This window comes from Palaemon carinicauda, chromosome 25 (assembly GCF_036898095.1).
Source record: "Palaemon carinicauda isolate YSFRI2023 chromosome 25, ASM3689809v2, whole genome shotgun sequence".
Taxonomy (NCBI): domain Eukaryota; kingdom Metazoa; phylum Arthropoda; class Malacostraca; order Decapoda; family Palaemonidae; genus Palaemon; species Palaemon carinicauda.
In genome coordinates, this window is record NC_090749.1 from 95,998,191 (window position 1) to 96,010,751 (window position 12,561).

At 46.0% G+C, this 12,561-nt stretch overlaps 1 protein-coding gene across 3 annotated transcripts in view; it reads right to left on the reverse strand.

Moving 5' to 3' along the window:
• The window catches only part of LOC137618723 (zinc finger protein 665-like), a 78,909-nt gene that overhangs the window by 19,106 nt on the left and 47,242 nt on the right, over positions 1–12,561 (reverse strand). For 2 of the 3 annotated variants that reach the window (XM_068348889.1, XM_068348888.1), the window contains exon 3: positions 4,848–4,972. The gene's annotated coding sequence lies outside the window, so the exon portion shown is untranslated. Of the gene's footprint in view, positions 1–4,835; positions 4,973–12,561 lie in introns of all 3 variants that reach the window. The other variant, XM_068348890.1, reaches the window with a different exon arrangement.

Consider the following 12,561-nt stretch of genomic DNA (forward strand, 5'->3'; position numbering starts at 1 on the left):
GAAAGAGCTCTCTCAACGATACACTTCTATCAGGAGCATATGAAAGCCATATAGCCCACACAAAAAAATCCTTGATTTGCCCTACATATGTGTGGTGGTAGAGCTGAGGGCATCTCTGTCAGCAGAAGAAGGTCTTGGTACCATTCTGCTTGATGCCACAGTAAGGCTATCAGGGTCATACAAAAATTTTGAAAGAATTTTAGCTTGTTCAGAAGTCTCCACAATAGACAGATTGGGGCAAACGCATAGATGTCCAGGCCGTCCCACAGATGCTGAAAGGTTGCGGTTCGGTACTGAACAGTACATTGGAAGCTTCCAGTTGAGAGATGTCGTGAACAGGCCTAGTATCGGTGAACCATACAAAGTCAGGACTTTGTTGGCTATTCGTTAATGTAAAAACCACTCGGAAACAACTATCCGAGTCTTCCTGCATAGATTGTATGCCAGAATGAGCGGGCTAATAGGGAGGCTGAATTCTCTTCCGCCCAACGCAGAATCTCCACAGGTAGAAGGCAAAGCTGCCATGAAAAAGTACCTCCTTACTTGATTAGATAAGCCACCATAGTTGTGTTGTCGCTCATTAACACAACGGGGTGCTAAAGAGCTAATTTCCCAGAGGTTTCTGTGGCACTGGTGATCAGAATTGAACTACAGCTCGGAGGCTACATGCTGCAGCAGGTGAGCCATCATACTTCTTTTGACGCATCAGTAAAGAGCATCAAACTCCGGGGAGGAGAGAGAATATCTACCCCTAAGAGAAGGTTGGCATCCAGAATCCACCAACTCAAATCTCTTTTTTGCTCTAACTCTCAGAACTAGAAGGTCCAGAGGGTCCCTGTGATGAGACCAGAAGGTCTTCAACTGCTACTGGAGAAAATGCGAAGGCGGCGTTGGGTACCACACGTTCCAGAGGTCATGTGTCCCAACAGGTGTAGCCACACATGAGCTTGTAGCGACCCTTGCGAGAAGAAGGGATAAGCTGCTTCCCTAAATCTCTCGATTCAGCTCTGAGATGGAAATACTTTTCCAAATTGGGTGTTTATCTGCCTCCCGAGATGTACTAGATTCTGAGCAATGGATATTGGGAAGACATCTTGAAATTCACCACAACACCCAAGGTCGCAATAAAAGGTGTAGGAAGAAGGTCTCTACCAAGTACGCAAGAATCAACCAATCATCGATGTACCAAAGTAGACAAATGCTGTTGGCATGGATCCAGGTTGAGACTAGAGTAAACATTCTCACAAACACTTGAGCTGTGGACAGACTGAAACACGGCACCTGAAACTGGTATATCATATCGCGCAGAACGACTCTTGGACACTTCATTGTCGCTGGATGGACAGGGATCTGGAAGTACTGTGTGAAGTTCCTCAGTCTGACAGCCTCCTATCTGACCATTTCCGCAGTCTCCATCTTGAATAGAGCCTGAAGGACAAATTCGTTCAGAGCTGAGAGGTCTCTAGCCTCCAGACACCTTCTCTACAAGAGAGAGCCTACTTTGGAAGCCTGGGGACCTGTTGAGCACCTCTTGGAAAGCACCCTTCTCTAACATTGGTTAGACTTCTGCCCAAAGGGTGAGATCCTTCACTGATCCAATCAGGAAAGAATATGACATTACTGGATACCGTGTCAGAGGCCGATGAGAGAGAGAGTGAATGGGACGTAGTACCCCACTCGGAGGATCAAGACCATCTAAGGTTTAGCACCGAGGATCTCTCATATCTGCCACTGGTGACAAGGCGGGAGGAATGACCACCTAAGTGGGAGCGACCCCACTTGCCACCTTTGCTTCCCCTACCTCTCACACATTTCCGATGAGAGAGCTGCTTGGGGTTCAACTTTTTGTGCACCTATCAGTGCACAGGAGACACATTGATGTCTTCCATGCGGAATAAAGAAGGATCCTCCATCGACGAGTTGCAAAGACGGAACACTTCACTCTTTGGCAACTGCCTCTGGAATCTTGAAATGACAGAGTCTCGTCTCTTCAAGATCCAGTTTGCCCACTGGTTGGCTGCATTATGGGTGAAAAACACTACAGACTTTGCTTCAGAAAGCAGAACAGTCTTAAACGCTATCCTCTTATCTGAATCCAACAAATCCTCATTATCTGTCAGATAACCAACAGAACCAGATCAGCAATCAATCCACAAAAAGGCTTGAAAAGTTGCCTTGGCAATCCTCTTCAAGTTCGCGGCCTCTGCAGCTGAGAACATCACCTACTGTGCCGCCAGCTTGTCAATTGTCATACTCTGTGCCAATGCTGACACTGCCATGTTTAATGGCAAGATTGAGGGATCATCATGGAGGATGTTGTAGTAGTTCCTCTGCCTGACAAAAGGCAGAGGACATAAATGACTCAGATTACTTGTCCTAAAAGCGTTCTTTTTTACAGCAATCACGGAGATGACCTTTTTTAATGGACCCCGACACTATCTTCAACCACGGTAACTCTACCCTGTTCTTTCCAGGTCATGGAGCACAGCGGAAAACCTCTAAAACTGTGTCGTTCCCCTCTGGGGAAAGGACGTGGAATCTGTAAGTCTGTTAATCTTCCTCATTCAAGCTAATATCTACATGAAGGAATAGTCAAACTCTCCTTGCTCAGTGGCAGGAGCTTTAGGGCTAGCTGGTGGAGGCAACACATCTTTGGAGTTATCCGAATCAAAGTTCTGGGAGTCGTCCAAATCGAGACTCACACCCATAGGAGCCTGGGTTGGGTCAGGATCGTCAACAGGTACCCCACTGGAGGATCAAGCTCTAAAAGGGGCATCAAGAGTCATGGGCAGCGAGGTCAACACCGAATCCTGAATTCTCATGAAACACCAGGTCATCGACAATTCTCAATGCCAAGATCTTGGTTAGAGTCTTTGAATCTATCCGGACCTAAGGCTTCAAATAGAAGAAAGCTAGGAGACTAAAGGCCTCCTTCCGAGGAACCACTGCTGGTTGCGAAACCTTCAGAGCCTCAACGGAAGCAACAACAGGCTCTAAGGGCGGAACAGCTGATTTGGTATCGACTACTGATAGTCGATAGTTGTCTGTAAACGAAACTTTCCTTGGAGATCTAGACCCTCTGCTGGTTCTCGGGTGAAAGGTGTCACCCGGGGTAAGTATCTCGTCTCTGCCTTCTCCACTTTAACAGAGATAATACCAAGTTTTTCCCACAAGGGATCAGGCTTCTCTTGGGCAACATTCGAGTCCAGGTACCGGCATTACCTAGACGAGTGACCCGGCGGTGAAGGAAGGACAAAGACTAGAAGATGAGATGGGGCACACAGTGCCAGTGCTCCTATGCCTGCGGTCTGAAGGTGGACTGGAACTCCCTGAAGAACATGATACTGAGAGGGGATTTGTGATTGTGTTGCATAAGTTTCCCCGGTGATCGGACTGGAACAGGGCCAATTATAGTCTGCTTTACAGTTTTGATGAGCTCTTAGAACTAGGCCTCATCCCTCACAAATGAGGAGACAGCCGAAAGAGCCTTTGATGGAGATTGTCTGTAGGTGTATCGGTCTCAAGACTACTATTCTTCCGGCAAAAGAACAGCTCATCCTGCGCACACTGCAGAAGGAAACGAACCACCTTCAGGAACAGAAACGTCAGGACAAGCTTCACACAAGTGAGCTTGGCACACGGGCAACGGAGAGCACACATCTGTGCCCAGACTTAGGTCTATTTGTTTATGAGCTGGAGCCTCATGAACTGGCGTGCAAACATTCACAAGAGTAAGAGTTGCCTTGCAAGCAACCAGGGTTAGATACGCGCTCAGATGGAGATGAGCAGAGCTTGACTGAGGACATTTGCTGCCAGCACCCATGTTTGTCAGACCAAATCAGCGCTAACCACCAAAGGGGCAGATGTCCAAGGTGAAATACTGGAGGACTTTGCCCTCATGAGACTTGCATAGACTCGTTGTACCTGGGGGCACGGTGAGAAGTGACTTTAACTATGGGGAGTCAGCAGCTAAAATCATAATGACCCTCTGAAAAGCTAGAGTAAGGTGAGTGCGCTAGGCTGGAGCTACAAAGAGAATCAACCAACAATTCCTCAGATGGGCAAGAAATTGCAGAGTAAGAATCAGCAAGGGGCACGAGGCCAACAGCAGCTCCGTGAGGAAGGTCAGCTGTGCACTCCTGGTGTTCCCCAAGCTCCAACAGCTCCAGAAGCTATTCCTTAGTGGGGGAACCTGAAAGCTCCAAAGAAGTCTACAACTGAAGCAAGGTGTCGACAGAGGTAGACTCCGGGGGTAGAGAGGGAGAGTAGAGAGTATGAGGCACAGGAGAAAGCAGTCAGGACTTCTTCGACCTCGAGGATTCTAGGATGAACCCAAGGGAGAAGAATCCCTTTGAAAAGACTTCTTCCTTCGCCTACCTTACTGTTCCCAATGGGAGGATGACCACTCAAAGCACAAGGAGAAGTCTGTGGAGGAGTGCCGTCTGCACGCAGGGCAACACCTCCATTGACGGCATAAATATGGTGCAAGAGCGGCCTCATACGCCAAGACAAACCTGCAGTCCTGAAGACTAAGCACACTTAAAAAGAAAAATTTTATAAGGTTTACAATCAGTAAAGGAGTTAATGTAAGAGAGCGACAGCCTGTCTAGACTCAATCAAGCCAGAAACAAAAGTGGGTGATCTCACAGTGTGAGTGTGCGAGCGGGGTGGTCTGTCTACCCCACTGCTAACCCCATACCTAGAGGAGAGTCATTGACACCTTGCATTAAATTTTAGGGCTAGATTCCAGCTCGCTCAAAAATATATATCCATAGTAAAGAACAGAAGGTTTATATTTGTCTAAAAACAACAATCAGTTATCTACACAAACTTACAATGCTACTCACTGAATTTGCCCAGTGGGATTTCTAAAATAGTCTCAGGGATATCTTGGGATGGTGTTTCTTTTGGGTATCTTTGCTGGATAAAGAAGTCATACCACTAATTCCTGACAACAGCTGCCACTCATTACCTAGAAGAGAAACAAACCATTACACAGATTGTAGACATTTAATCCTGAATATTACATTCATGTTAAGACTTATTCATATCGATTTGAAATTAAAAGCTTCTGGTCACTCAATAGAAATGACTTTCTGCTAAACAATAATTGGCTGAAGTTTTATGGGTTTATCTGTTTTTGAAAAATACAACACATTATCAAATTTATATTTTTTCCAATTATACAAACCTGAGACCTAAACCAATGTACTCCTGTCAACCTCCTAACAACCTGGCCATGAAGATGGTGCAGTTGTTAGGCTACGTCCCTACCAGGTACAACTGAGAGCACTGAACTGCGTACAAGATAGAGGTTTGCATGGAAATAGCTCTATCTGCTGTGGAATTATTTCCTGCACGTCCTGTATTAAACTTGGTACAAAACCTAGCACTTCTTCAGTATGCAGCACTTCTCTCTACACCAAATATGAGAGAGAGAGAGAGAGAGAGAGAGAGAGAGAGAGAGAGAGAGAGAGAGAGAGAGAGAGAGAGAGAGAGAGAGAGAGAGAGAGAGAGAGAGAGAGAAATTAGTCGACCGTCCAGGATAGTGGAAGGGCTGCTTGTAAAGTAGCTTGGTACCAGCAGGAGCAGGAAGAGCCAATACTTCTTCCCAAAGGAATAATTTCTTGGCAGAAACCTATCCTGCAATGAGACAGCGCATAGATAGACAGCAGTATGTGTCAATATTAGTTGCCAATGCAAGAAAAGTTCTTGGCACGCACTGCGTCTTGCACTGCCATAGAGAGAGAGAGAAACAGTAGGTTGTCCAGGACAGGTAGCTGATGTGCAACCACCTGCACCGCAAGCAGATACCTCTATTCGGGGATGGATACATACCCCTCACAAAGAAGGTGACAATGTGGGAGTACCACAAATGCAACTTCCACCAACCACTCTTCCAGTACTTCTTTAGTGACATCATCTACTCGTTCTTCTCCTCGAAGTTGCAGCAAAGTCTCCATAAATAGAGGAAGAGGCGATGGGAGAACCAGGTTTCATCTTCTACGGAGCCGTGCAGATCAATGACGACACTGACAGGGAAAGAGACCACAACAGCACAAGTCCTTTGCACCTCTCTGGATCAGAAGACACTGAAGGACAGAAGAAAGGCAGTGGCCCTCCCCTTCATCCTCAGCAACAGCAGAACTCTTCCTTCGATGGAGCACCTCTGATTTCTAATGAAAAACAACATCCTTAGGTTTATGTTGACAATGTTGTAAGGAGACACACATGAGGGATAGAACATTAACAAACATTCTGCCCAACAGGAACAAGTATGTAGGATAATGCTAAGTAACACAGAAAACTGTCTTGCATTTACAGTGATCAGGAATAGTTCATATCTTTGACCTCTTCTTAAAATATCCCTTGAACACGACAATCTGCCAAATCATTTATTTTATATGAGGGAAAAAGCAAAAGATTAAATCGGCCAGAATAAAAGCAGCAGAACAGTACAGTACGTGTGCACTAAACTGCTAAAGTCAAAGTAAATAGTAAATGTTACTCTACAGTACCTGGCAAATAGCGGGCCTACCCTTCACCCGCTAGCAACTATAACTACTTGTACCTTGTAAAAAGAATTTAAACGCCCATTGCAGTATTGCTGAAGTCATACTCTTATTGAAGGTCGATGATTTTTATTACTTTAAAAATTTGTGATTAGTTCCTAGTGTAGGGTGAAGGTGATGACTCCTGTCAATTTCCTAAATGGTCTGAGCAATGGAGATAACAGCAGGTGAGGAACTCATGCTACTGTACGGAGTGCATGCACTCAAAGATAACATTGTCTCTCCAACAGGGAGAGAAAAAATAGAAGTTATATAAAAGATCATACCAAAGAAAATGGTAAATGATCACGGATCTCATATCTTTGTGTATATGTTGTCCGAATGTATACCCATCATGAGAAATGGATTTGTATACATTTTGGAAGAATGGAAGAGATTCTTAACATCAATTTTTGTCTGTACATAAAGATCTATTGGTTATGTAGCTTACCAGCATCAAGTCCGGTTCATAAAGGCCACGATTGCTACATCACAAAAAGAGGGGAAAGAGAAAAGAGTAGAGAGCCAGTCATTCTGCCTTTCATTCTAAGCTCATGTTGAAACTGCCATCTAAGACAAGACGCTTTTTGTTCCATGAGAAACTTGTGGGTGTATTCCCGTATGTAGTGGAAGGTGAAAGTTGTCTGACAATTTCAGACATATGCTACCTACAGGTTCTTCCTGAAATTTCCTGATATCGTGAGCCCTTGCCAGAGATGACCTTTCCATCCTGTCATTGGTTGAAGGATACACACATCTGATGGTCTCATATAATTAGAATGAAACAGTGTTCCACTGAATAACTTTCTCTTGGTTCGGCAGGAGTTTTCGGTGCTCAGGCCTAAAGCTCCGATTCCTCTTGAGGTATTTCTTGGAGAGAAGAGATGGTTAAAGACTCAAACCTGGTACAGTATCACTGACCGCTAGATTCTGGGTCTTAACGACAGACTCAGGAACAACAATGAGGGATAGATAAAATCACTGAATGACTTGTGACATACGAGATGCAGCTTTTCAACTTGCTTCACTGATACCAAGGCTAGCAGGGAGTCAAAGACTCGCATGGGGTATGCATATGAGATTTGAGAACTCAGGTGACACCACACGCCGGGGTCCCGAGATCTAGAGATTGACAAGACTACTCCAAGTTCTTAATGAACGTACAATAGACAGTTTCCATAAGAAGGAAATGTTTAAGCCCTTCAGTGTGATTACCTGGTTCAAGAAAAATGATATTTTAATTATAAAATAAATTTTTGAATATACTTACCCGGTGAATATATAATAGCTGCTGCTCCAGCGGCTCGACAGAAAACACACACAAAAACTCGCGAGCGATCGCTATGAAGGTTGCGGGTGTGCCCACCAGCGCCAACTATCGGCCAGATACCGCATATACATGTAAACAGACCCAATTTTTCTCATCCCGCTGGGTCTCTATCGGGGAGGAAGGGGGGGCCTTCAATTTATATATTCACCGGGTAAGTATATTCAAAAATTTATTTTATAATTAAAATATCATTTTTAAATATTTAACTTAGCCGGTGAATATATAATAGCTGATTCACACCCATGGTGGTGGGTAGAGACCAGAGTTAATTAAGTTTACAGCGTATATGCTTAGAGTTTTTGACAGTTATATCATAACAAAACCCAAATATATAAAGGTACCTGGTAAGGAAGTTGACTTAGACGATTACTCTGCCTTATTAGTCTGTCTTCCTCACGAAGCCCAGCGATCCTCTTAGGATGCTGAAAGATTCCCAGGAGCTGAAGTATTAAGGGCTGTAACCCATACAACAGGACCTCATCAAACCCGTAATCTGGGCGCTCTCAAGAAATGACTTTGTCCACCCGCCAAATCAACCAGGATGCGAAAGGCTTCTTAGCCTTCCGTACAGCCCAAAAAAACAATATTAAAAACATTTCAAGAGACAGATTAAAAAGGATATTGGAATTAGGGTAATGTAGTGGTAGAACCCTCACCCACTACTGCACTCGCTGCAACGAATGGACCCAGTGTGTAGCAGTCCTCGTAAAGAGTCTGGACATCTTTTAAGTAAAATGACGCGAACACTGACTTGCTTCTCCAAAAAGTCGCGTCCATAATACTTTGCAGAGATTTATTTTGCTTGAAGGCCACGGAGGTTGCTATAGCTCTAACTTCGTGCGTCTTAACCTTAAGCAAACATCAGTCTTTCTCATTCAAGTGAGAATGAGCTTCTCGTATTAAAAATCTGATAAAATATGACAAAGCATTCTTTGACATAGGCAATGATGGTTTCTTAACTGAGCACCATAATGCCTCAGATTTACCTCGTAATGACTTAGTACGAGCTAAATAGAACTTAAGAGCTCTAACAGGACATAATACTCTTTCCAGTTCGTTGCCTACGATCTCTGATAAGCAAGGAATATCAAAAGATTTAGACCAAGGACGAGAAGGCAGTTCATTTTTGGCCAGGAAACCAAGTTGAAGTGAACAAGTGGCTTTTTCTGTAGAAAAGCCGATGTTTTTACTGAAGGCATGAAGTTCACTGACCCTTTTAGCCGAAGCCAAGCACACTAGGAAAAGTGTCTTGAGGGTGAGATCCTTCAGGGAGGCTGAATGTAATGGCTCAAACCTGTCTGACATGAGGAACCTTAGGACCACGTCTAAGTTCCATCCAGGAGTTGCCAAACGACGTTCCTTAGAGGTCTCGAAAGACTTAAGGAGATCTTGGAGATCTTTATTGTTGGAAAGATCTAAGCCTCTATGTCGAAAGACCGAAGCCAACATGCTCCTGTAGCCCTTAATCGTGGGAGCTGAAAGGGAGCGAACCTTTCTCAGATGTAAAAGAAAATCTGCGATTTGGGCTACAGAGGTACTGGACGAGGACACAGATGCTGACTTGCACCAGTCTCGAAAGACTTCCCACTTCGACTGGTATACTCTAAAGGTAGAAGCTCTCCTCGCTCTTGCAATCGCACTGGCTGCCTCCTTCGAAAAGCCTCGAGCTCTTGAGAGTCTTTCGATAGTCTGAAGGAAGTCAGACGAAGAGCGGGGAGGCTTTGATGGACATTCTTTACGTGGGGCTGACGTAACAGATCTACCCTTAGAGGAAGACTTCTTGGAAAGTCTACCAGCCATTGAAGTACCTCGGTGAACCACTCTCTCGCGGGCCAGAGGGTAGCAACCAACGTCAACCTTGTCCCTTCGTGAGAGGCGAACTTCTGCAGTACCTTGTTGACTATCTTGAATGGTGGGAATGCATATAAGTCCAGAAGAGACCAATCCAGTAGAAACGCGTCTAAGTGGATTGCTTCTGTATCTAGGACTGGAGAGCAATAGATTGGTAACCTTTTGGTCAACGAGGAGGCAAAGAGGTCTATGGTGGGTTGACCCCAAGTAGCCCAAAGACTCTTGCCCACGTCCTTGTGGAGGGTCCATTCCGTGGGTATCACCTGACCCCTCCGACTGAGACAGTCTGCCAAGACGTTCAAGTCCCCCTGGATGAATCTCGTCAACAGGGAGATGCCTCGATTTCTTGACCATAAGAGAAGGTCCCTTGCGATCTCGAGCAGCGTGAAGGAGTGTGTGCCTCCTTGCTTGGAGATGTACGCCAAAGCTGTGGTGTTGTCTGAGTTGACCTCTACCACTTAGTTTCGAAGAAGCTTTCGAATATCATCAAGGCCAAGTGGACTGCTAATAGCTCCTTGCCGTTGATGTGCATGCTCTTCTGACTTGAGGTCCACAGACCCGAGCATTCCCGACCGTCCAGGGTCGCACCCCAACCCAAATCCGACGCGTCTGAGAACAACACGTGGTTTGGGTTCTTGACTGCTAGGGATAGTCCCTCTCTCAGACTGATATTGCTGTCCCACCATTTCAGGCATGCCTTTACTGGTTCGGAGACTGGGAATGATATCGTCTCTAACGTCTTGTCCTAGTTCCAGTGAGAGGCTAGATGGAACCGGAGAGGAAGAAGGTGTAGTCTCCCTAGCGAGACAAACTGCTCCAGGGATGAGAGAGTCCCTACGAGACTGTTCCAACTCCTGACTGAACAAACGTGTTCTTTTCAGCATTAGTTGGACTTCGAGCAGGGCTTGTTCTATTCGGTGGCAGACGGAAAAGCCCGAAAAAAACTGGACTGCGAATCTCCATCCCCAAATATAGAATAATCTGGGATGGGATCAGTTGGGACTTTTAGGTTGACCAAAAGTCCCAACTCCCTGGCCAGACTCAACGTCCAATGTAGATCCTGCAGACAGCGAAGACTGGACGATGCTCTGAGAGGCCAGTCGTCCAAGTACAGGGAGGCTCGGATCCCCGATAGATGGAGGGATTTTGCCACATTCCTCATGAGCCTCGTAAACACGAGAGGAGCAGGACTGAGGCCAAAGCACAGGGCTCGAAACTGGTACCCCACATTCCTGTAAACAAACCTCAGAAACGGTTGGGAATCCGGGTGTATAGGAATGTGGAAGTATGCCTCCTGAAGGTCGAGATAGACCATCCAGTCGCCTTCCATTAATGCTGTCAAGACAGCCTGGTAGACTTCATCGTGAAGTTTGTCTTGACAATGAACACATTGAGCGCACTTGCCTCTTACGTACTCCTGCAGTGAACGTGGCTGCCAGATCATTGGAGCCATCCCTGAGGGACTTGTTCCTGCAGAGAACGTGGCTGTCAGATCATTGGAGCCATCCCTGAAAGCCTTGTTTATGCATGACATAATTGTACAGCAAAACTTCAAACGCTCGAAAAAACTCCTAACAGGAGATGGTCTAGCTCTGAAGTCGACCATAAAATCTTGGAGCGTCTCATGGCCAGGCGCCAGGGAGAGTCTATGAGGTTTGAGAAGTCTATCTGGGCAGAGGCAGGAACTCCCAAGCCGAGAACTTCTCCCGTGTCATATCAGACTCTCGCTCTATAAGCCAGCTTAAAAGTAGGGAAAGCAAAGGCTGTCTCCCCCAAACTCCTCCTGGTGATAAACCAGTCGCCTAGCAAACGTAAAGCTCTCTTAGAAGAGCGAGAGAGCACTAGCTTATAAAACAACGGCTTCGAAGTAGCTAGGCCTAGTGTAAACTCTGACGTTTAGGCGAACGAGGAGCAGCAGTTACAAAAAGATCCGGACAAAGATCCTTAAAAATCAGCATGATTTATTTAAAGTCCATAGAGGGCTGAGCAGCTTTAGGCTCCTCTCCGTCTGACAGAGTCCTCAAGGGAATATCAGTAGGAGGGGGAACAGCAACTTCCTCATCTGAAGGAACCTTGTCCGACAATAGCCGAGTCTCAAGCAAGGGAGAGACCTGCCGTGGTGGCAATGCTTGACAAGCAGAGTCCACACGCAAAGGAGCAACAGTAGCAGTCAAGGACGCTATGTCATGTAACTGCTTAAAGGACTGACCAGCAACAACCAACAGGTGCGGGAGGACGCTCGACGTCAACTCGAGACTGCCTTGACTGCCTAGACTGAGCAGTCAAAACAACTCTTGACTGCGGTGCTTGACGCTCAACGTCAAAACAAGTCAACTTCGCTGGTTGGCGAACGTCCTGAACGTCAACAAGAGCATGCGGCAGCGGCTGAACGTCCACAAGCGGCTGAAAGTCAACACAGGACTGCATCGAGTGAGGCTCTACAAAACGTGACTGACGTGACTTTGTAACGTCAACGTCAACAGGACGGGCAAAGGTTCGTTTGGGCGGCTGACGGCCAGGATCTCGATCAGCTAAGCGGCGAGGATCATCGTGAACCTGCTCAGCAGAATAGTCCTCCATAATAGAGGCAAGCTTATTCTGCATGTCTTGCCGTACAACCCATTTAGGATCAACGGGAATGGTTGCGGTAAGAGACGAGGGTAACGTCTGTGACTGCAAAACCTTGCCTACAAAAAGACTCTCGGAGCCTGTGTTACGCTTTTGTTTAGGCGGCGAGCAGTCTTCCGATGACTGCATAGGGTCAGAGCTGTCCTAATAGTTAAAACCAGGATGCTGGACCTGTCCTGAAAGGACTGACTTTCGCTTAAA